Raw genomic sequence first — 22,278 nt, forward strand, 5'->3', positions numbered from 1 at the left:
TTTCTGCCACCATGATTTAGACTTGTGCAATCCCCACACCTTATTGGCCTTGGCTGAAACCCAATCTTTCTCTGATACGAGCTTATGAGACCTGGTTAGCTGAAAGTGATATCAAGTCACTAGATTTACGTAGTGCCCAATCAAGCCAAGGCTGATCTGCAGATGGCCGAGGTAATGGAGTAAAAGGCTCAACTGCATGCATGATGTCAACCCATAGTGGCTGAAATGTCCGAGGAACCTTAAAGTGCTGTCGAATACGACGAAACGAATATGGCCTGTCACGACCAGGTATCACAGCATCTCGGATTCTAACCAAGACTAACCTGACCATGCGGTTGAGTCGTATGCGTGAAGCATCTCTGTCTGGCCAAACAATGACACGCGACTCCACAAATGTTTCGAACTGCAAAGAGTTCAAAAGTAGTCTTTCATGACCAGGATCCCACCGAGCCAATAGTAGAACTTCATGCCAAGAAAGGAGAATATGTGATAAAATGTGAGATGAGCGAATACGGACAGGATGAGCCGCATTCACCATGTCCCACCATGAAGCCTGCACACGTGTCCGTCCATGTGACAATCCCTCCAACTCAATCAAGTCACGAGCCATGAATACCCAAGGCTGCTTCTGCAAACACATATCCTGAAAAAGCGCCCACCTACGCGCCACCATATGCAAGCGGACATCCAGTAAAGCAGCCCCACCCATTCTTCTGGGCATCGTAATGTGATTCCAAGCTATCCATGAAGGAGAAATGGGGTAGAGACAAAGCTGAAAGTGAAACTGAAATGAAAGCAAGACTAAAAAGGAAACACAAAGCTTAGACATACCTTGAGATGAGTGTAGACAAGACACAAGATTGATTGATTATTGATGTGACACCTACAATTTATAGGTGAGAAGTACAAGATTGAGTAGACTCACTTATGGGACAATTATAGAGGTGCCATGTGGCATACACTGAGATGACCAAGACTAAAAGTACTCATAGTGAGTACTTATTTCCAACACCCTCCTTAAGTGGACACTAGGAGGAAGACAAAAAGACAAGACTATGACATGACAAAAGATAAGACCAAGACAGAGAGACTAGACAAGGATTGAGAGACAAGCTAGAAGACAAGATGGACAAGACTAGAAGACAGGCATAAAGACTGATAGACTGAGAGACAAGACATGAGAGACAAAAGATCCTGAGACAACCCTCCTCAAGTGATATCCTCATATGGGTCCACAAGGGTAGGGACAAGAGTGGATCATAGACAGACAGATAGAGAGACAACCAGCCAGTAGAGTGGTCCCACAGAGAGAGACTTTCAGATAGACATGAGAGAGACTGACAAATAGAAGATAAATGGGGACATAGACAAAATGCCAAAGACATGTGGGTAACTAATCCACAAAAGATAGGCATATAGACTGATAGACAGAGTGTCAGAGACATATGACTGTAAGATCACACAAGATAGACACATAGACAGAGAGACTGACTGATTGTAGATAGACAGAGGGATGGACCTTGATAGATAATCCCTCCTCAAGGTCAATCCTCCTGCTAGAGTGGGTAATGCAGGGGTGCCTCTTGGATAGGGACAAAGATAAGTCCATGTAGACAAATAGACATGATATTACCCCATGATCTACATCATTGGTGATCAATGGTGGTAGATAGCATGAAAACATAGACAATTATGAGAGAGATGGGAAGGTCTTACCAGATTTGGCAGTGTCTAATCCCGTACAAGATAGAGAAGTAAATGAAATTCAGAGCTTTTTTTTTATATAAGAAATAGAGAATAGACTGAAAATACTTCTTAGATGGAGAGCGCCTTGAGCTGCTGCTGTAGAGGTTGCTGGAGTAGAAGATGGAGACATGGAAGTTGGAGTGGAGGCCGGAGGAGAAGATGATGAGGCACAAACTGACTGAACAGCAGCACCCGGCCTGGTATAGACAGCACCTCCACGAACACACAGCAACTAGAGAATGACATGGCAGATAGGAGCGGCCAGAGGCTGAGGAGACAAGCGGGCAATTCCAGCAGATGTAGATGTCGGAGCAGATGCAGCGCAGGCCTTGCTGGAGATGAAGAGGCAGAGGCGTAGAAGGGGGCGCGGTCCAGGGAAAGATGGCGCAGATCTTGAGTTGCAAGCTGGAGCAGAATCAACAAGCGGAGCAGAGGCAAATAGGGCAGCGATGAGGGTAGGGGCAGCACGGGCTGCACCTAGAGAGATGCCATCGAGAGAAAGAGTCGCCCAGCTAAAGGAAAAGATTCGCACCATAATGAAGAGCCTTATGCTGATGGAGTAGATGAAGAACATCATCAGGAAGAAACAGGAACCCTTCAACTGGAGTATGGCGAGGCAGAACTTGATGAAAACAGGGGCGGTTAGAATTCTGTGGGGCGGGCAAAAAAAAAACGCAGCTATGGCTGCAAGCAGATTGAGGCAAGGATGAGGGGAACCAGGATAAACCTGCTCTAATACCATGTAGGAGAAATGGGGTAGAGACAAAGCTGAAACTGAAACTGAAATGAAAGCAAGACTAAAAAGGAAACACAAAGCTTAGACATACCTTGAGATGAGTGTAGACAAGACACAAGATTGATTGATTATTGATGTGACACCTACAATTTATAGGTGAGAAGTACAAGATTGAGTAGACTCACTTATGGGACAATTATAGAGGTGCCACGTGGCATACACTGAGATGACCAAAACTAAAAGTACTCCTAGTGAGCACTTATTTCCAACAATCCATGTTTGACCCATAATATTTCCTTGCCTCTTCCACAGCATAAACCGAATGGGAGCAACCAAACGGAGAAGAGATTTGTGCGTCCAAGATAGCAAAGGCAAAAAATAGGAAATCATGCTAAGCATAATAACCTTAACCCTCACGTGCATAGGCCACCCTGGAGCTTTCCAATACACAAATTTATCCGAGATCTGAGCAGAAATCCAAGCAAGAAGCGCTTGGGGGTCCACATCCACACCCACAGGATACCCAAGATGACGAACAATGTCTCCTGTATGCACCACACGGCCTTGCCACCCTAATGCCTCAAGATCAAATTCCGTGCATACAATGAGGGTTGATTTTGTTGAATTTATTTTTAGCCCAGAAGCCAATGCAAAATTATTCCAAGCTTCCATCGCTCAATCTATATTGGCTTTTTTGGCCCTAAGAAACATAAAAGTGTCATCCACAAGGGCTTGAGCAACCAATTACTTGCCATGAGGGAGATGCAAACCAACCACTTCACCATGCGATGCCATAGCATCTAGGCGAGATAACATAGGATGAGTGGCAATGGCAAAGAAAAGAGGGCTAAGAGGACAGCCCTGTCGTCGCCGGAGAGAACGGGTGAGAGAAATACCATCCGAAAGTCCTCCATTGAGCATAATCCACGTGATAGAGCCACAGCCAAGTAAATGCACCAAATTAGCCATTTTGGGACCAAAGCCTATGGCTGTCTGAGAAAGGAAAGACCAGCTGACATGATCAAAAGCTTTTTCAAGATCCAGCTGCACCATCACAATCTCTTGCTTCTTTGCCTTGGCATAATCCACTCCAATTTGAACATTAAGAATATTATGCAAAATATTCCTGCCATGCACAAATCCATATTGATATGGATGAATAAGAGTAGGAAGCACCTTTTGCAAGTGATTGGCAAAATCTTTGTAAAGATTTAATACATAATACCCATAAGTGATATCGGGCGCCATTGAGCCAAAGAAGTAGGCGAAGGGACTTTGGGCAACAAACGAAGTATGCCCAACTTCCAATCGGCAGGCATATATCCCTCATCCCAAACCCTTTGACAAATAAGCGTCAAAGGCTCTGCAAGCTGATCAGCATATTTTCGGAAAAACTCATTTGTCAAACCATCCCAACCAGGGCTCTTTCCCATGGGAAGTTTGGAGAGAACAGCTTCCCCTTGAGTAACAGGAGCACCAAGCTGAACCACCACATCAGGGTCAACTTGATATCGTACTTCAGCAAACAATGACTCCCTTGCAGCCAGGACAGCCGGCGAGACATCCTCTCGAGGGGCAAGCAAATCTTCATAAAAGCTGATGTAATGTTGAATAACCTCAGAAGGTTGAGTAACAAGGTTGCCTTGGACATCCATCAGCCTAACAATATTCTCACGCATATGTTTTTGATGCAACTTATCATAGAAGCGATGAGATTGACAGTTAGCATCCCGCAAAGCATCAAGACGTGCAAGTAGTTTAAAGCGAACATATTGTGCTTCCTGCACCCTAGATAGCTCCTTTTTCAGCCATTCTATGGCATCCACAACTTCAGCATCCATAGAGTTAGTAAACATGAACGCTTGCAAGCCCTTTAAAAGCGACTCAAGAAGAGCCACATACTGTTTTTATATAGAGGCATTAGCAAGACCATAATGCCGCGCTAATTTCCGAGTGTTGGTAAGGAACATTGGCCAAGCATGATAATCTGCCATGGACACTCTTGTGGAGAAATGTCGTATCAACTGACGCATATAAACATCAAAAACTTCATGCTCCAAAAAAGTGTGATTTAAGCGCAAAGGCAAGTGTCCCAACAAGCCTTTATATGCATCCACAGGATGATAGACCATTTCAAACACAAGCGGCCAATGATCCGAGGAAACTTGCTGATCCACCATCATAGTAAGAACCTTTGGCAAAAAGAGATCTTGATGTAAAATATACATCCTATCCAATCAAGCATGAGTGCCCCGAAGCTGTTGTGAGGCATAAGTGTAACCCCTTTCATCTGGATGCAACCAAGACCACATGTCTTGTTTTAGCGACCTTGCTGCAAAAGCTTCCCATGCCATTCTCTCCGGGCCATCCATTACAGAATGAGGCAACGTGGCTTGCTCCCTAGAGACACACATATTAAAGTCTCCCATCACAAAGCCAGGATGAGAGATTGAAAGAGCACATAAGTCATTCCACAGCAAACGGCATGCACGAGCATTATTTGGAGCATACACCCCTAACAACCATAAAGGCGTATCATCCCAAACAATCTGTATCACTAGAAATCTTCCATGAACATCTTGAATCACAAGAGAAGGTTGAAACTTCGAACGAACAGCAAACATAACACCTGACTGCGAAGCAGGATGTCCGCTGTAGAAAACATGAAACCCCTTATATACATAGGCTTTGCCAGCCAAGTTATGGTGCTTATGTTCAACTGCACACAAAACAACAAACATGACACCTGACTGCGAAGCAGGATGTCCGCTGTAGAAAACATGAAACCCCTTATATACATAAGCTTTGCAAGCCAACTTATGCTGCTTGCAAAGCAGGATGTCCGTTGTAGAAAACATGAAACCCCTTATATACATAGGCTTTGCCAGCCAACTTATGCTGCTTATGTTCAACTGCACACAAAACATCCCAATCATGACAAAAGTTGTACGCCAAAGCCTGAACTGCTTTTGGCGCGAAGAAATACCCTTTACATTCCATTGTACAATTTTCATAAACCTTCCCAGAAAAGGAATCAACACGGCCGTGTACTAGGCCCATGACAATCTGCCAAATCACGAACCTTTTGAAGCATTGCATTTTTAGATATGGTATTTGTGATCTCAGACTGCCCTTGGAGTTCCCGAGCACGTGCTGAAGGGTAATGACCATCCCATGGCAAGATGACCTCGCCCTTCGAACCAAACACAAGAGGCAATTGTTGTTGTGCTTCTTTTGTTAGGCGACTTCTAATAGGATAGCATTCTACTCTATCCACCCCAAGAGCCCCTGTACCCTGAGAAAGTTGGCCTCCCAGCCTCTCAATCCTGGTTTGTTGCTGGGCACCTGAACCCAAAGGGCGACGAGCATATGTATGTAAGGGCCCCTGATGAGTACGCAAAGGCCTCCGCCAAACAGCATTTGAGAAATCCCCCCGCGGGGCAACAAATCGTGTCTTTTTACCACGTACTTCCACCCATGGCTGCTCAACCTCATTCTGAACATCCACAAGTACATCCATGTGCTGGGCATCATGTAAAGGAGCATCATGCTCATCTTCCGCGGTCATTAACGATATCCTTGGTAGCAACAACTTGTTCTTTCTTAGGACATTCGGAGACAAAGTGGCCCATCTCACCACATCTGAAACAGTGGCCAGCAAATGTATCCCACCTCAATTCATACATTAAAGGTTGCAGCCCAGCCATATTGATACGCAAATGTGTCGGCCTAGGTCTCCCAATATCCCACAACATGCATAGACGATTTCAGTTTCTAGATGTCATTCGAGGCACCACCAAGACATCATCGATGCCTCACATGAGACTTGGTAAAACATGCCAAAACATTGGTGGGAATTGTTTCACTTCAACCCAAACTGGGCAAGCCTGGCGCAACATATCTTGGTACTCTGCCATAGGCTTCCACGGAACCACATGAACCAACTGCCCATCCCAAAAGAGTGGCACTTGCTCCAAGACTGCCCTATGGGCTTCCGAAGTGCGAAAAAGTATTTCATAAAAGCCTCTCGGACCATCATAAATCTCCTCAAGTGCCTCAGGCGACACCAAGCGGCCCAACCATGCTCTAAGACGAGGCAACAACGGAATACACCCAGGAAAGAAGAAGATAGCAGCATGATCATGAAAATCTGCTAGCTGTTGTAGCAATAAAGGAGTCTCCATGCATACATCAGCCAACCACCATTATCTACTGCAGCCATTTGCATGCTATTTGCCTTCACATATTCTTGCAGAAGCTCACCAGTGATCTGCAAACATGCAAACTCCGGAGAAGGTACCTCAGAACTTTCCTCTGCATTCTCGGAGTGTAGCTTGCATCAACATCAAGCCTTTGACGTTTTTGTTGCTCCGAGGCATATGAAGCATAACCCACATCCTTCTCGATCATCTCCTCAATAAGATCCATGTTAAGGCTATTGGCAGCCATGCCACCAACAACAGCAGCCGGGTCATCCAAATCCATGTATGAAAGCAAAGAAAACCCGTTCTCTCAAACCCTAATTCAGCACCTAAAAACCCCAATTCAGCACCTACAAACCCTAATTCAGCACCTGCAAACCCTAAATCAGTAGCTGCAAACCCTAGAAACCCTAAGAGCAGAGCCTGAAAACCCCAAAACGACTGTTGTAAACTGTAAAACAGCAGTAAAATCTATGTTCAAAACCCTAAAACAGCAGATTTTGAAGAAGAGGAAACCCTAAAACAGTAGCCCAAATCTATTCGAAACCCTAAAATAGTAACAAATCTCTGTTTGAAACCCTAAAACAGCAGCTCTACTGAAGAAGAAACCCTAAAACATGTACAAGAAACCCTAAAACAGCAGCCCAAATCTGTTCGAAACCCTAAAACAGCTCAAAACCCTAAAACAGTAGCTCTACTGTAGAGAAAACCCTAAAGACGGAAAACCCCCAATTCATCTCTCTCTCTCTCTCTCTCTCTCTCTCTCTCTCTCTCTCTCTCTCTCTCTTATCTCCGCTACATTGTGCAATCGGCAAGAACCAAGGTGCTGAATATTCCTTATCAAAGTATAATCCTGTCTATAAGCTTCCACATGTTACAGTGGTATCAAAGCTTTGCCTTTTGGTGAAGAGATTCAGCCAAGAAAAGATTTTCGTTGTGTGGTTGGTTTTTAGACACCGGTTGCACTCCCATTCCGGTGTGACTCCTATCCCTCGAAGGACGGTACTTTATAGCCTCCGGAAGCGACCAGAAACGTCTCCCCCACACAGTGTGGATGGTTTTATTGCGGTCAGGGAAAAACTTGACCACTCCCACCATGGCAAACTCGGACGATGAGAGAACACCAAGACTCCTGAAGAAACGGTTTCTTCGACAACGACTGCATCAAGAAGCCCAGTGGTGATACAGATGCCATGTTCCAGGAATTTATGCGCATCATAGCGCAACAAGGGAACACATGCAAGTGTGCACGGCTTCTATACAGGCCCGGAGAAACGGATACCTCTTCAGGATACCTTGACCCCCATCCCCCCCTCTGGTTTCCGCCAACCATCACCAAGATCCCTTCCCAGATATCTGCTTTGGCTACCTCCAGTTAACACAGCAAGCCCATGATTTACATGATTTACAAGCACGAGAGTTAAAGCTTCAAACACAGATGGTAGCTCATGCTGCTACATGAGAAACAATGAGGACACATGGAGCACGCGCGATTCCTTGTAGCTCTAGATGCAAGGACGGTACTAGTCAGTTGGGGACCCGACCTCATGTTTCTTGGGGTGCATTGAGTACTGGACTTGCCAGGTCCCTAAGCCATTGGATTGCACATAGGCACTTACCCCCAGAGGTGTAGGAGAGAGACTTGACAAGGATCCGGGGTAGAGACAAGATCAACACCAACATCGACTCAACTACTCCTCAAGAGTGGCTGACTCCTATCCCAGACCTGACTCCCCCAATGTGGCTAGGTGTGTTTACCAGGCATGATATTCTTGTGACAGTTCACAGAGCAGATTAGAGAGGTCTGAGCTTCCCTTAGAGGATTTCAATGGCTGCCCCCTACAGAGGGTGAGGATGATCGGGGATTTCAGGCATGGGAGTGGCACATGGACATGCCACCGGCCAAGATGGCCAAGGAGAGATTCTGGCGGCAATGGATATGGGAGTGCCAACCTCTCACGTATCTACAGTGGGACCTAGGCGAGTGGACTTGGCATGACCCCGCCAATCGGGAGGAGACTTTGGATGCCCCTTGCTTTGCATATACAGTGCGCCTAGGCCGTAGGATCCAAATGCCTAAGATTGATGGCACCCCGACAACAGCGGCACATTGGCAGTCATAGGGCCCCTCACAGTGTTTCCTTTTAGATTTCTAGAAGAGGCTTTGGGATAGTTTTTGGCCTAGAAAGATCACCCTCTTTCTTTGGCTGATGGCACACAGGAGCTTGGTGGTCGGCACTTGGCTGGTAGTTGGAGGTAGGCCAACAGCTTGCCCACGGTGCGCCCACCCTCAGGAGTCGCACAATGACATTGTCTTTGGGATTTCCCACCGCAGGCTCAACAAATTTGGCAGCAGATTCTCCGCATCTTCACTATGGACAGGGCCTCGACCTAGATCATTACATGGGGCACTATCGCTTGGGCCACAGAGGCTGGAGTGGTCAGGGCTTATGAGGAGGATGGGGGAGGGCTAGCCCTTGAGGTCTCTCACCATCATATTTCGGCAGTACTAGTCACAGCCCCACCTACAGACCACTGGCGACCAGGTTCACGCCAGAGATGGGAGATTTGGAGTAGCATCATAGCCTGGCACATTTGGCGAGCTAGATGCAGTGAGGCCATTGAGGGTACCCACACTCCACTTGTTGAGTCCATTAGGAGTATTTGGCTCGACATCATTCACACCCTCCGAGGTTAGTGGGGAAAGTTACAGGGAAGTTCTGACTGCATGCAGAAGTGTGTGTGGCTGTTTTCTAGACTCTAGAGGACCACCCCTTTCGGTGTGACTCCTATCCCTTGAAGGACGGTTGGCTTTTAGCCTCCGGAAAGACTCCCACATGCATAGTGGATGGTTTTGTTGCGGTCTGGAAAGGACGTGCATATTCCCACTATGGCAAACTTCGACGAGGAGAGAACAAAGAAATCCGGAATGAGAAGCACCAGGCAGTCCTTCAGGGACGATAGACATGAGTGTACACAAGATGTTCCAGACTATGATGTGAGCACTCGCAAACCAGAACACCAAGTTGGAAGAGAGAAGGTGTAGATCTTGGCCGTGGAAGAAAGAACCCGTACTCTAGCCCCTTTTTCTCCGTCTTCTTCTCTCTCTCCCTCTCTTTCCCAAAACCTGATAGCAAATCCTCGTTGGAGTATGTTACTACTGCAACTGAGTTCGCCACTCGAGTTGTAGATGCGAGCATTGGAGATTCAATTGATGGAAGATCGTGAGACACCATCCCGCACTACCACAGAAGAAGATGCGAGATGACGCGTGGAGTATGAAATGTAGCTTTAGATGCACGAGCGACACCGTTCCTTGAGTCATCCTCCTGAGAGGATGAACTTCAATAAGTATAATGGTAAACTCGACCCCACGACTCTTTATTCTTGGCTACGTCAATTTGAAGTTTATTTTGTTGTTGAGAAAAATGATACTGACAGACTGATCTTGGCTAGGCCATCCATGGTGGACTCAATGGGCTCATGCCCACTCTAGCTTCGGTGTGGCAGATTATGTCTGGGACGAATTTGTCTTAGATCTTAAGCGGTGATTTCTACCACCCCGTTACATTGAGCGACTTGAAGACGAGTTCGGGGGGGGGGAGGGGGGGTCAAAACGCGCAACCAGTCCTGCAGTTTGCCAATAAAATTTCAAACTTATGTTTGCAATTGGGAATTTTTGATAAGGACAAGAACTCGCAGTTCCTCTATGGCCTTGGCACGCAAATCCAATGGGAAGTGTAGCCGCTCCCTACGGGAGGCCTACAAATCGGAAGATAAAACACACATTATTAGATCACTTAACCAATACAAACAATGGAGCAATACTTACAACATTAAAACTGGAAATGACAAAGAACACTTGACACCATCACTGGGGCCGGAAAGGACGGCCCCATTGAGGGGGGGCCGGAAAGGACGGCCCCCCCTCAATACAGTTTGTATTTCTTAGAGTATTTATATGTACAAGTGTTCAAGGGTCCCAAGGCCAGATTTCTCCATAACATGGAGTGAATACAACTAAAACAATAAGGTTTCTGTGTCGATGAAGAATCGGTTGTCGGAGTAGACCAAATCATAGGTAGTCTCCCACCTTCACTGGGTGGTGGGAATCCCTCACTAGTCCTATTGACCTTCACTAGCTCCTCTAAATGTAAGAACGCGGTTAGGGTACTCGCAGGGAAAGATCACCATCCCAGTGACCTTCCATGGTGAAGGAAACCGATGGTGATGGTTGCCTACACAAGACTTGGAAAAAAAACATTTAAATTTAATCTTATCTGAATTTGAATTACAGAAACAAGTACCTGATTTAGATTCAAATTGGGATCTAAGGAGAGGAGTCTATCTCCTTTAATGTGGTCCTAGTTGGTGCAGACAGCAATAGTCGGCGGGTACAGACAGCAACAGTCGACGGGTACAGACAGGAGGAAATAGGCAAAGGCTGAAGCAAACCTAGAGGTTTTTGCCTATCAAATTTCACTTTTTGGCAAGTAATACATGCATGTACATAAACCTCAATGTCTTTACGCATGCTTGGCTAAAGAAATATCTTTCTATCATGCGTGTTGTAGGTAAAATACCTCTATGACTAGCATAAGGTGGGGCGTGACATTCCTCCATAACCTTTGGATGCATATCCTTCACTACACATAAGCAATTATCCTTCATAATCTAACCCTCTTTGATCACATAAGAGGCATGCGAGTGACTAGCCATCAAATCAGTCCATATATGGGAAAAATCAGCATCTAAATGATATAATTCACGTATGGCAGTCAAGTCTCCATGTGAGACCACTGAAACGGCAGCTACATATGGCCTCCTAGACAAGGCATCTGCTACTACATTCTTCTTTCCTGGAGTATGTATGATTTGAAAATGAAATATAGAAAGAAAGTTTGCCATTCTCATTTGCTTCTCTGAGAGCTTTGTTTGAGATAGAAAGTACCTCAAGCTTTGATGATCTATCTTGACTACAAATTCAATCCCAGAAGATAATGTTTTTAAGGCATGAATTACAGCCAAGAGCTCTTTTTCATAAATGTCCATATGGATCTCGGCATCATGTAATCGATGGCTCCTATAAGCAACTGCATGACCCTCTTGATTTAGGACAGCTCCTATATTGTAGAAAATATGAAAGCAAGAGCAAACTAGAAATGAAACAAGAACACAAATGAAAGACAAAGAGTTACCTTGAGATGAGTGTAGACAAGACAAAGAGTTACCTTGAGATGAGTGTAGACAAGACACAAGATTGATTGATTATCGATGTGACACCTACAATATATAGGTGAGAAGTACAAGATAGAGTAGACTGACTTATGGGACAATTATAGAGGTGCCACATGGCACTAGACTAGACTAGATTAGGAGAAGTACACCTAGTGTGCACTTATCTCCAACACCCTCCTTAAGTGGACATTAGGAGGAAGACAAAAAGACAAGACTATGACATGACAAAAGATAAGACCAAGACAGAGAGACTAGACAAGGATTGAGAGACAAGCTAGAAGACAAGATGGACAAGACTAGAAGACAGACATAAAGACTGATAGACTGAGAGACAAGACATAAGAGACAAAAGATCCTGAGACACCCCTCCTCAAGTGATATCCTCATATGGGTCCACAAGGGTAGGGACAAGAGTGGATCGTAGACAAGACACAGTCAAATTGATAGACAAATAGACAGATAGACAAGACTAGATAGACAGAAGACTGACTATAGACAAACAGATGGACCTTGAAGACATCCCCTCCTCAAGGGCAATCTCTGCCTCTAGGGTAGGGACAAGAGAGAGATCAAAAAGCATAATGAGTAAGACACTAGAACCCCTTGACCTACATCATCGGTGTAAGATTCCTCCCCCAACCCTTTTTTGATGTCTAGTATCTTCCCCTGTAATCAATCTCTCTTCAGAAATATAAAGACCTTGTTTCTAACTGTTTTAGCCTAGAGAGAGAAAATTATTCTAGAGAGAGAATATTCAGATTATGAATATTTTTGGATAGAAAAATAACTCATCTTATTAAAATAAGTTCCCTTGAAACAGAAATTCAAAAAGGATTTTCCAATGTGCAATTGGAATTAATTGGAAATAGGTATAAAGAACCTTAGTCTAAGGGTCTAGATTTTCAGAAATTTTTGGATTATGGTCCAATTAAGGTTCCTATGGGCCAATAGCATCAATCCATGTGTAGAGAGGAGATAAATCCAAATTGTAAAAGAAGATACCCAAAAATGAGTAAATGCTCACATAAGATGAAGAGTTGAAAATCTACAGTTTTTATTAGTAAAAAACTATGAATAATAAAATTTTGACACATATGTAAGGAAGGAGAGTTCTTTAAAGAAGGTGCATATTTCACATAAGATGAAGAGTTAAAAATGTACAAGGTTTATTAGAAAAAAACTATGAGCAATAAAATTTTGACACATATGTAAGGAAAGAGAGTTCTTTAAAGAAGGTGCATATTTCACATAAGATGAAGAGTTGAAAATGTACAAGGTTTATTAGTAAAAAAACTATGAACAATAAAATTTTGACACATATGTAAGGAAGGAGAGTTCTTTAAAGAAGGTGCATATTTCACATAAGATGAAGAGTTGAAAATGTACAAGGTTTATTAGAAAAAAACTATGAGCAAAAAAATTTTGACACATATGTAAGGAAGGAGAGTTCTTTAAAGAAGGTGCATATTTCACATAAGATGAAGAGTTGAAAATGTACAAGGTTTATTAGAAAAAAACTATGAGCAATAGAATTTTGACACATATGTAAGGAAGGGGAGTTCTTTAAAGAAGATGCATATTTCACATGCTTGAATGAGTTTTAAACTAAAAAATAATGTGATATTTTTATCTCTTGAACCAAACCAAATCAAAATGGAACCAAATCGAATCAAAAAGTAACCAAACTAGGTCCAAATCTAGTCCAAATTCAACCAAACTGACTTGAAAAATTCTAGAATCAGTTTGTTTGGTTAGGAGCTCAATTTTTCCTATAAATAGAAGCCTTCCCTTGTTGAAAAAAATATAGTGTCTTATGCATTGTTACTCTACTCCACCTAAGCCAAGAACTATGAATTCTTTAATAATTCATTAGTTTTTGACACTTCTCTCTTTCTTAAATCCCCATTGGTGGCTCCATCAACATACTAAACCAATTCATTGGTTGGGGGCCTCTACCGTGATCAAAGAATCAAGCAAATTATAAGATAAGTATAGTGAATTTTGATCTTTTCTATAATTTCTCAATTATTCTCTCTTCTCAACCCCTCTCAAGCTTGAGAAGCTTAATTGATATGGTTTTTGAAATGCTATTGAAGTTAATTAATTAATCCACCCATTTGATATTACATTCATAGATAAATGTTTTAAAATGAGACACTTAACGTTTCTTACCAGAGTGCCTTTGTGTAGTCCCGATTGAGGATGTAAACTATTATGCTTATTGCTTTAGCCTAGAAAGTGTCTTGTAATCCTTTCCCTTTTTGCATGCATTAAGCCATCTTCATGACAGTCTAATTGCGATGTTCTATAGCACCGTTTTGCTAAGGTGTGTAAGAGTTGGTGCTGTCTCATTCTCCACAAGCTTATGCCATTGTTTAAACATGCCAAAAGCGTCAGCCTTATTCTGAAGGAAATAAAGCTTATTCCAAAACCCACATCTTTCTACTACTATAATTGTCAACTAACAACATAAAGTAAGATGATCCCCCCAATGTAGTAGTAGGCATCTTACCACAAAGATCATCATATAGTAGCTCTAGAGGAGTCTTTTCCCTATTGCTGCTCTCCTGGAAATGCCTTGCGTTGTTGCTTGCTCATCATACAAGCCTTACATGGTTCCTACAATTATGAAAATACAAACAAATTAGCTACCATTCTCTCTTTTTTTTGCATCTCCTTTAGCACTGCAAATCTGATGTAACCAAATCACTTATGCCAAAGCCTACATGTGGTCTTATCTACGTAGCAGTCACTATAAGGGCAGTTAGCTCGATTGTTGCACCTTACTCCTTTGCCAACTATCTTGCCAGCAACATCTAGGATTTGTGCTTCAGTTTTCTTAAAGTGTACTTCAAGTCCACGATCTCCGACAAAACTAACAATAGATTCCTCTTGACTTGAGGTACATAGAGCACGCTCTCTTCTTCTCTTCACCTATAGTTGCCACAAAAGAGATAGTTCTAGACCCTTCAAAGATCAGACATTTAGCATTATTCCCAATATCAATAGTATTGGGTTCCTGTAGAATCATCCAAGAACTATATCATCCCTTTTTATACTGCTCATGTGTCAGGATGATCCATGTAAGGTTCCCCCCTTCTAAAATAGGAGAAACACTTAAGATAGTCCACTAAGTCTTAACTTGGAGAAAATTTCCTATTTATCGACACCTTGACCATGTAGAGATTCAAGGATACGATTCATAGGTAAGACCTAGTCCTATCCCGCAGGGGAAGCGTGATCTTCTAAAAGTCAAATCACCCATAGGGTAATTTATCATAAATTGGGCAACTACTAGACTTGATTTCTAGAGACAACGCTTTTTTCCTCATCCATGCAAGGCACAGCCGCCGCTGACCTAGTCTTCTAGAATAGAGTTTCCCAAGAACCTAATTATCTAGCGTAGGGCTTTCACTTAATCTGTTGGAAAGCTACCCGACTAATCGGGTCCACCCATCCGTAGGATGGTGCCATCGGGGCATTCCATCCTCCCACTTTCCACCCTACTCACGCGTCAATTTGTTTTCTAATTAATCCTACCACACTGTTTGACATAAATAAACATGTTCCTTAATTAAAGCCCTTTTCACAAGGTTTGTTAAGACAACCTTTTTACACAATACAATCATGCCAAAGACAAAATATATATATATAAAGTTTATACATGAATCAATTCCATACAAGCCAAACCGGCTCTCTTATTCTTTTCCTTTATTCTACCGATGATCTAGAATTCGGCCTTCCAGCCTCTACATGTTGGGCAAAACCCTACGGGACTATACACCTCATCGTCGACCGCTAGCGAGGACTCAAGCCGGCCTGTCGCCCTCTCAGGCTCCATCGCTCGATCCTCCCGTTCCTTAGAGGGATGTCTACACACTAGGGTGGGCTTATTCATCGCACTAGCCTGGGCCCTCAGAACTAGGCAGCATCATAATCTCGCGCCTCAATCGGCGAACCTTATTCTCCCAATGGTATGAGGGATACCTTGGGCCATTCCCGGGCTTTGCTAACGACACCGCGCCTGGCTACACAAGCACGGAACAGAGTTAGTGTTGAAGCCAAGAAAAACTCGCACTCTTTAAAGATAACAATTTCAATGCAATTTATTGAATACAGCATCACACAATTCGTAACTTCATACAATTTTATGTCATTATTTTAAAAGGAAAACATACACATTTATTAGCACTAATATAAAAAAAACTCTTCTTTAAAATATAACCAAGCTAACCTGGCCACCATTTTCTTGAGGAGCTTGAAAAGGGAGGGTTGGAGCATCTTCCCTAATCTCGTTGTTGCGTGCTCCTCTCGAGGTAATATTCTGACGTTTTTGGGATGGGGCCATCTTGGACATCGACTTGTAGGGCTCGCTACTGCGGTCGAAATGCTTCAGTCGAATCTCAATTCTGAGATCACACAGAGGCCAAAAAATAACAAACTTATGATCTCTCTATTTTTCTCACCCAGTCCTAGCTACATTTCACACCAAATACATAATAAAAGGCAAGAGTAGCTATTTCTGTATATGTGTGTGTGTGTAAGAGAGAGAGAGAGAGAGAGAGAGAGAGAGAGAGAGAGAGAGAGAGAGAGAGAGAGAGAGAGAAAGAGAAGAGACATCCATCAATAATCTTAAAGCTTATGACATTATCTTTACCAACTTCCTTAATGGAATGCACTTTAGTATTTCCCTAAAAATGAAGCGCTTTTCCTCGGAGCTCCTACATCTACTACCCACAATGTAAAAGCCATCTAGTAATCCCAATGCCTCTTTGATTAAGAGGAGCTTGAGATTTTCATCTAGCTTATAAGGGTCTAAGACTATATAAATATACTGAGGATTAAAATTAAAGAATTGGCAAAACCATAAAGAAGGTTTTTTACTTTTTAAAGAACGTTTCTCTGGTAATATAAGACTACTACAATTTGTATATTCTCCAAGGCTACTATAGTTTGTATATTCTCTAAGGCCCATATATTCTCTCTCTAGAACTCTCTCTACAATCTCAAAGGTAATAGTCTAATAAATGAAATGTTTCTAGCTTAGGCAGCCAAGCATATCAATATTATAAACTGTTTAGACATGGCAAAAATCATTATTACATTAACATTTGCATTACAAATTATCAATATTAAAACACTCGATGAGATAGAAAGAGATAGAGAAAGTATTTTGATGTGCAAACTTCTCTCTCTCTCTCTCTCTCTCTCTCTCTCTCTCTCTCTCTAGCTAACCAAACATATGAACAAAAAAAATTCTTTATCTATGCATCACATATTGACAACAAACACACAAATAGATAAAGACAAAAAGGGCGACAATAAAACTAACCTCAAGTTGAAGAGAGAATTGTATTTGAAACCACCAACCTTGATGCTATCATCCTTGTGCTTTCTTCTACACAATCACACACAGAGGCCAAAAAATAACAAACTTATGATATCTCTATTTTTCTCACCCAGTCCTTGCTACATTTCACACCAAATACAATAAAAGGCAAGAGTAGCTATTTCTGTATTACATGTGTGTGTGTGTGTGTGTGTGTGTGTGTGTGTGTGTGTAAAGAGAGAGAGAGAGAGAGAGAGAGAGAGAGAGAGAGAGAGAGAGAGAGAGAGAGAGAGAGAGAGACAAAGAGAAGAGACATCCATGACATTATCTTCACCAACTTCCTTAATAGAATGCACTTTAGTATTTCCCTGAAAATGAAGCGCTTTTCCTCGGAGCTCCTTTTTCTACTACCCACAATGTAAAATCCATCTAGTAATCCCAATGCCTCCTTGATTGAGAGGAGTTTGAGATTTTCATCTAGGTCTAAGACTATATAAATATACTGAGGATTAAATTTAAAGCATTGGCAAAACCATAAAGGAAGTTTATTACTTTTTTATGAACGTTTCTCTGCTAATATAAGACTATTACAATTTGTATATTCTCCAAGGCTACTATAGTTTGTATATTCTCTAAGGCCCATATATTCTCTCTCTATAACTCTCTCTACAATCTCAAAGGCAATAGTCTAATAAATGAAATGTTTCTAGCTTAGGCAGCCAAGCATATCAATATTATAAATTGTTTAGACATGGCAAAAATCGTTATTACATTAACACTAAAAAGTCATCTAATGAAAAGGAAGCTCCAATGAAGCCCTCTATTAGAGGTGTTATGGTAAGAATATTTCTTTCCAAGACAATGAATAATCAGCAACAACACAAACCCACAAAGTTAGGAAAGCAATATACAACAACCTATACAAGCATAATCGGATACCAATAGTGGAAAAAGCTACATAATGTAGTGAAAGACCATGAAGGTGCTTCAAGGAATGTCAAAGCAAATGTTTGGCATTCGATTGATATTCTGTTCCAAATGTGTGAAAAAGTCAACCACTCCTAGCACGATAAAAAGAGCTTTCAAGACAACTTACAAGTGTTCAAAAAAGCATTTAGAGCTGCTTGGACTGACACCAACATTACACACTCCATGGTATGTTTCTAGCTTACTCTTGTTTTCTAGTCCTCGATACAACTTACATTGTATGTTTTCTTATGCAGCATATTCTCTATAACCACATGCCTTACTTTATCAACAAGTATGGAGATCCTAGCATTTGGAACACACAAGGGCTTGAGAAATCATACTATATGGCTCAAAATGCATATTTCAGGCACACACAACATGGTGGTGGAAAAAGTAAGGCAAACAACCTACAAGAAGTGTTCCAATGGTTCTATAGAAGGATACTGCAAAACAACTACACAAAAAAGAAACCTTGAGGTCATCCAAACTGATGTAGACACTTAGAGATATGGAAAGGACAAGATTAAAGAATTTTGAAGCATTTAAAAACTCAAATGCCATATAAGCACAAAACAAATGGAGAGAACAACATAAGTCTTTTACAATGTATATTTCCATTCTAATGACTTGTAATTCCTGTGGTTCTAGATTTTGTTTATACCTTAGCAAACGGTGTTTGCCATACTCTTCAAGTTCCTATGGGTTCTCTATGCCTAGATACAATGCTACTGCAACATAGGTATGAAAGTAACCCCTTCGGGTGCTGGCATAACCAAGGTAGCATCCAAAAATTTCTAAGGAAGTGGACTTCTCTATCAAAATAATCTTCTCATAACTTTTAGGAATAATTGTTCCACCTAGAAATAGAAACAATGTCTTGAATAAAAAATTTACAACTCTCCCTTCCTGGCTCATGGAATTGTGGTAGATTATCATCGTTGCCTTAGACAATTTGGGTAGGTAGTGAGAGAGAGCTGCGTCTCGGCCATAGTACTCCCTTTTATGCCATTGCAAGAATTTGTCATTGACTTCAAACGTACTCTGCAAAACAAAATACTCAAGGAAACATAAATCTACATATCACTTCTTCACACACGCACACACACACACACACACACACACACACACACACACACACACAATTTTAATGTCGTAGGAACAATTGCAAGAGACCAAAACTATCTATCTGACGGAAAGTCAGATTCAAACACAATATGTGTTGAATATCAACTCCATGAACTAACCACTTCTGTCACATTTGGGTGTGGTGGAAGGATTAGTCCATTTTTGTTTATTTATGCACACACCTGAGTCTCATCTATCACAAACAATTGGTCTTGCCAAAGGTTAATAGAACTTTTGCTATCTTCTCCTACTATGTTCATCCACTCCTTTGTGGAGTCATTCAACTTATCATACCCATATTTGGCCTGAAGCTCCATGAAGGTCCTATCGTCTAGCACAAAGCCATCATCTTTGAACTTTTGTGCTTTGCTCAAACATAGGCTGAGACACTCTTTACTATTGTAATTCTCCTCCAATGCTAAGTCATCACTGTCATCTTCTGAGACAAAACCACTGCTCTCTTCCTGAAATTTGGCAATAGCACATAGAGCAAAATCTTCCCTAAGACTGAAAATATTCTAAATGTCAGATAAGAGTACATAACGTTTGTTATCCATAATGAATTCTAGCAGTACTAACAATATTAGACCACATTGCTCCACTTTATAGAGATCTACATCCAGAGGTCTCTGTATGTTGCACGTCTTAAGAGCAACAATATCCGTAGACTTGGCCTCCTCTTCCTCTTGTACTAATTGTATCTCTTCCTCAACTTTTGCCTCTTGAGAAGGTAACTCATCTTCTTGGGGAATCTCATCTTCAATAGTACCTTCATAGAGAGGCTATTCACCCCTTTCAGGAAGCTCTTTATAGAGGCAGTGCAAGTAGCAGAGGAATCCCAATGGCTCATACATCAGCCTCTGTAGCAACTCATGTGTGTGTGGTACACCAAGTAGGCTTGTAGGAAGATGGGAGTTGCTGGTACTTCTTATATAAAAAATTGTTTGCCTTCTTGCTCTGCGCACAATCCAGCAAGTGCACATAAGCCTGATCCCTTCGCAGCAGCCTTCCTTTGGATTCTACTTTTTCGAAACCATCCCTCTATTTTGATAGGTACTCTACATGTTGGTCCAAAATCGACTCTACTGGTGGCAAAGGCTTGTTAAACATCTCAGCAATTATGTGAAAGTTATCAGCAGCTCTAGCATTACAAACAAAACCAAAAAGTCTCAATTAAGGCAAGATCATTGCTCTCAATAATTTCCTCCTTCTTGTCCTCAAGGTCTATGCTAAGAGCTTGCTACTTCTTCTTCTACATCTCCATGTCACCAGTTGGCCCTTTCTCCTCCTTAGCCTCCGTTGATTGAGAAATCGAAATCCCTCTTAATAGAGGGCCTCTGGGGCGAGCAGGTCATTTGGAAAGGGACACCAGACTAAGAACACCAACTTTCTCATGTTCATCTTCATCTGTCCCCATATCCTAGTCTTTTGAATAGGGTTCCTCATCATTATGCTGCTTAACAAAGTAAAGGGGGGAACTGGATTCTCTCGGCTCCACAGTTAGAAATCCTTACTGCTCTGTCTCTCCTCTCACAAGCTGTGGCTCCTCTATCCGTGCCATAACCTCGTCAGGGTCGTCAGTAGTGAAGTCAATAGACCTTTTTTTTGTGGTCCTCAATAGCTTTGGAGCCTTCATCTCCACATGTCGCTCCTCCCCGTAGCACTAAATTCTGCATCCAATGTCCTGGCTCCCCACTTAAGCCTTCTCTGTTTTGATCAGTAAAACACTAGGAGGAATTAGAACCCGAGCAACCCCTCTATCTATATTTGTGTAGTTTGGCACGATAGCGCACTTCCATTCCTCTTACAAGCACCATATCATGCCAAACTACACAAACCACTCTCTCTCTCTCTCTCTTTGTGTGTGTACTATATGTGTGTGTCTGTGTTGTATATGTTTCTCTGTGTGTGTGTGTGTGTGTGTGTGTGTGTGTGAAAGATTGTGTGTGTTTGTCTGTGCATGCATGTCTTTGTGTCTAAGTGTGTGTGTGTGTGTGTGTGTGTGTGTGAGAGAGAGAGAGAGAGAGAGAGAGAGAGAGAGAGAGAGAGAGAAGAGCGAGCTTACCTATTGCCATTGCTGCCTACTTACGTGGGAGTGGATTCTCTCTCTCTCTCTCTCTGTCTCTCTCAAAAACGAGAACCGTTAATAGTAGTGTGAGGTTTAAATAACCCAAACGTGTGAGTCCATTCTTTTTAATCTATTTGTAAGGGTTTGCGTGAGAGAGAGAGAGAGAGAGAGAGAGAGAGAGAGAGAGAGAGAGAGAGAGAGAGAGAGAGAGAGAGAGAGAGAGAGAGAGAGAGAGAGAGAGAGGCTACAACATTTGTCCACATGTGATAGTAATAACTGACACGTGTGATGTTGACCATTCACACGTGTGAATTATGAATATTAAAAACGACACATTTTTTATTCTATTTGTAAACGGTGCGAGAGAGAGACTGACATTTGTCCAGCAACACAAGAAGGCACTGACAGCGGTCCATCAAATATGACAAGGCACCGATGGCTTTGGTATGTCTTTCTTTTGATGTGTACACACACACACACACACACACACACACACACACACTCAAACACACACACACACACACACACAGAGGAAGAAACATATACAACACAAACACACACATATAATACATCGAGAGAGAGAGAGAGAGAGAGAGAGAGAGAGAGAGAGAGAGAGAGAGAGAGAGAGAGAGAGAGAGCTAGCAAGAGAGTGGTTTTTGCGGTTTGGCGCACGATATGGCACTTGCAAGACTAACGAAAGTGCGCTATCATGCCAAACCGCACAAATAGAGATAGAGGCATTGCTAGTGCAGTCTTAGATGTACACACACACACGCGTGCACACACAGGACATCGACACACACACACACACACACACACACACACACACACACACACAGAGAGAGAGAGAGAGAGAGAGAGAGAG

The sequence above is a fragment of the Cibotium barometz genome, chromosome 2, assembly GCF_041138505.1.
Source record: "Cibotium barometz isolate CiBa-2024 chromosome 2, ASM4113850v1, whole genome shotgun sequence".
NCBI lineage: Eukaryota > Viridiplantae > Streptophyta > Polypodiopsida > Cyatheales > Cibotiaceae > Cibotium > Cibotium barometz.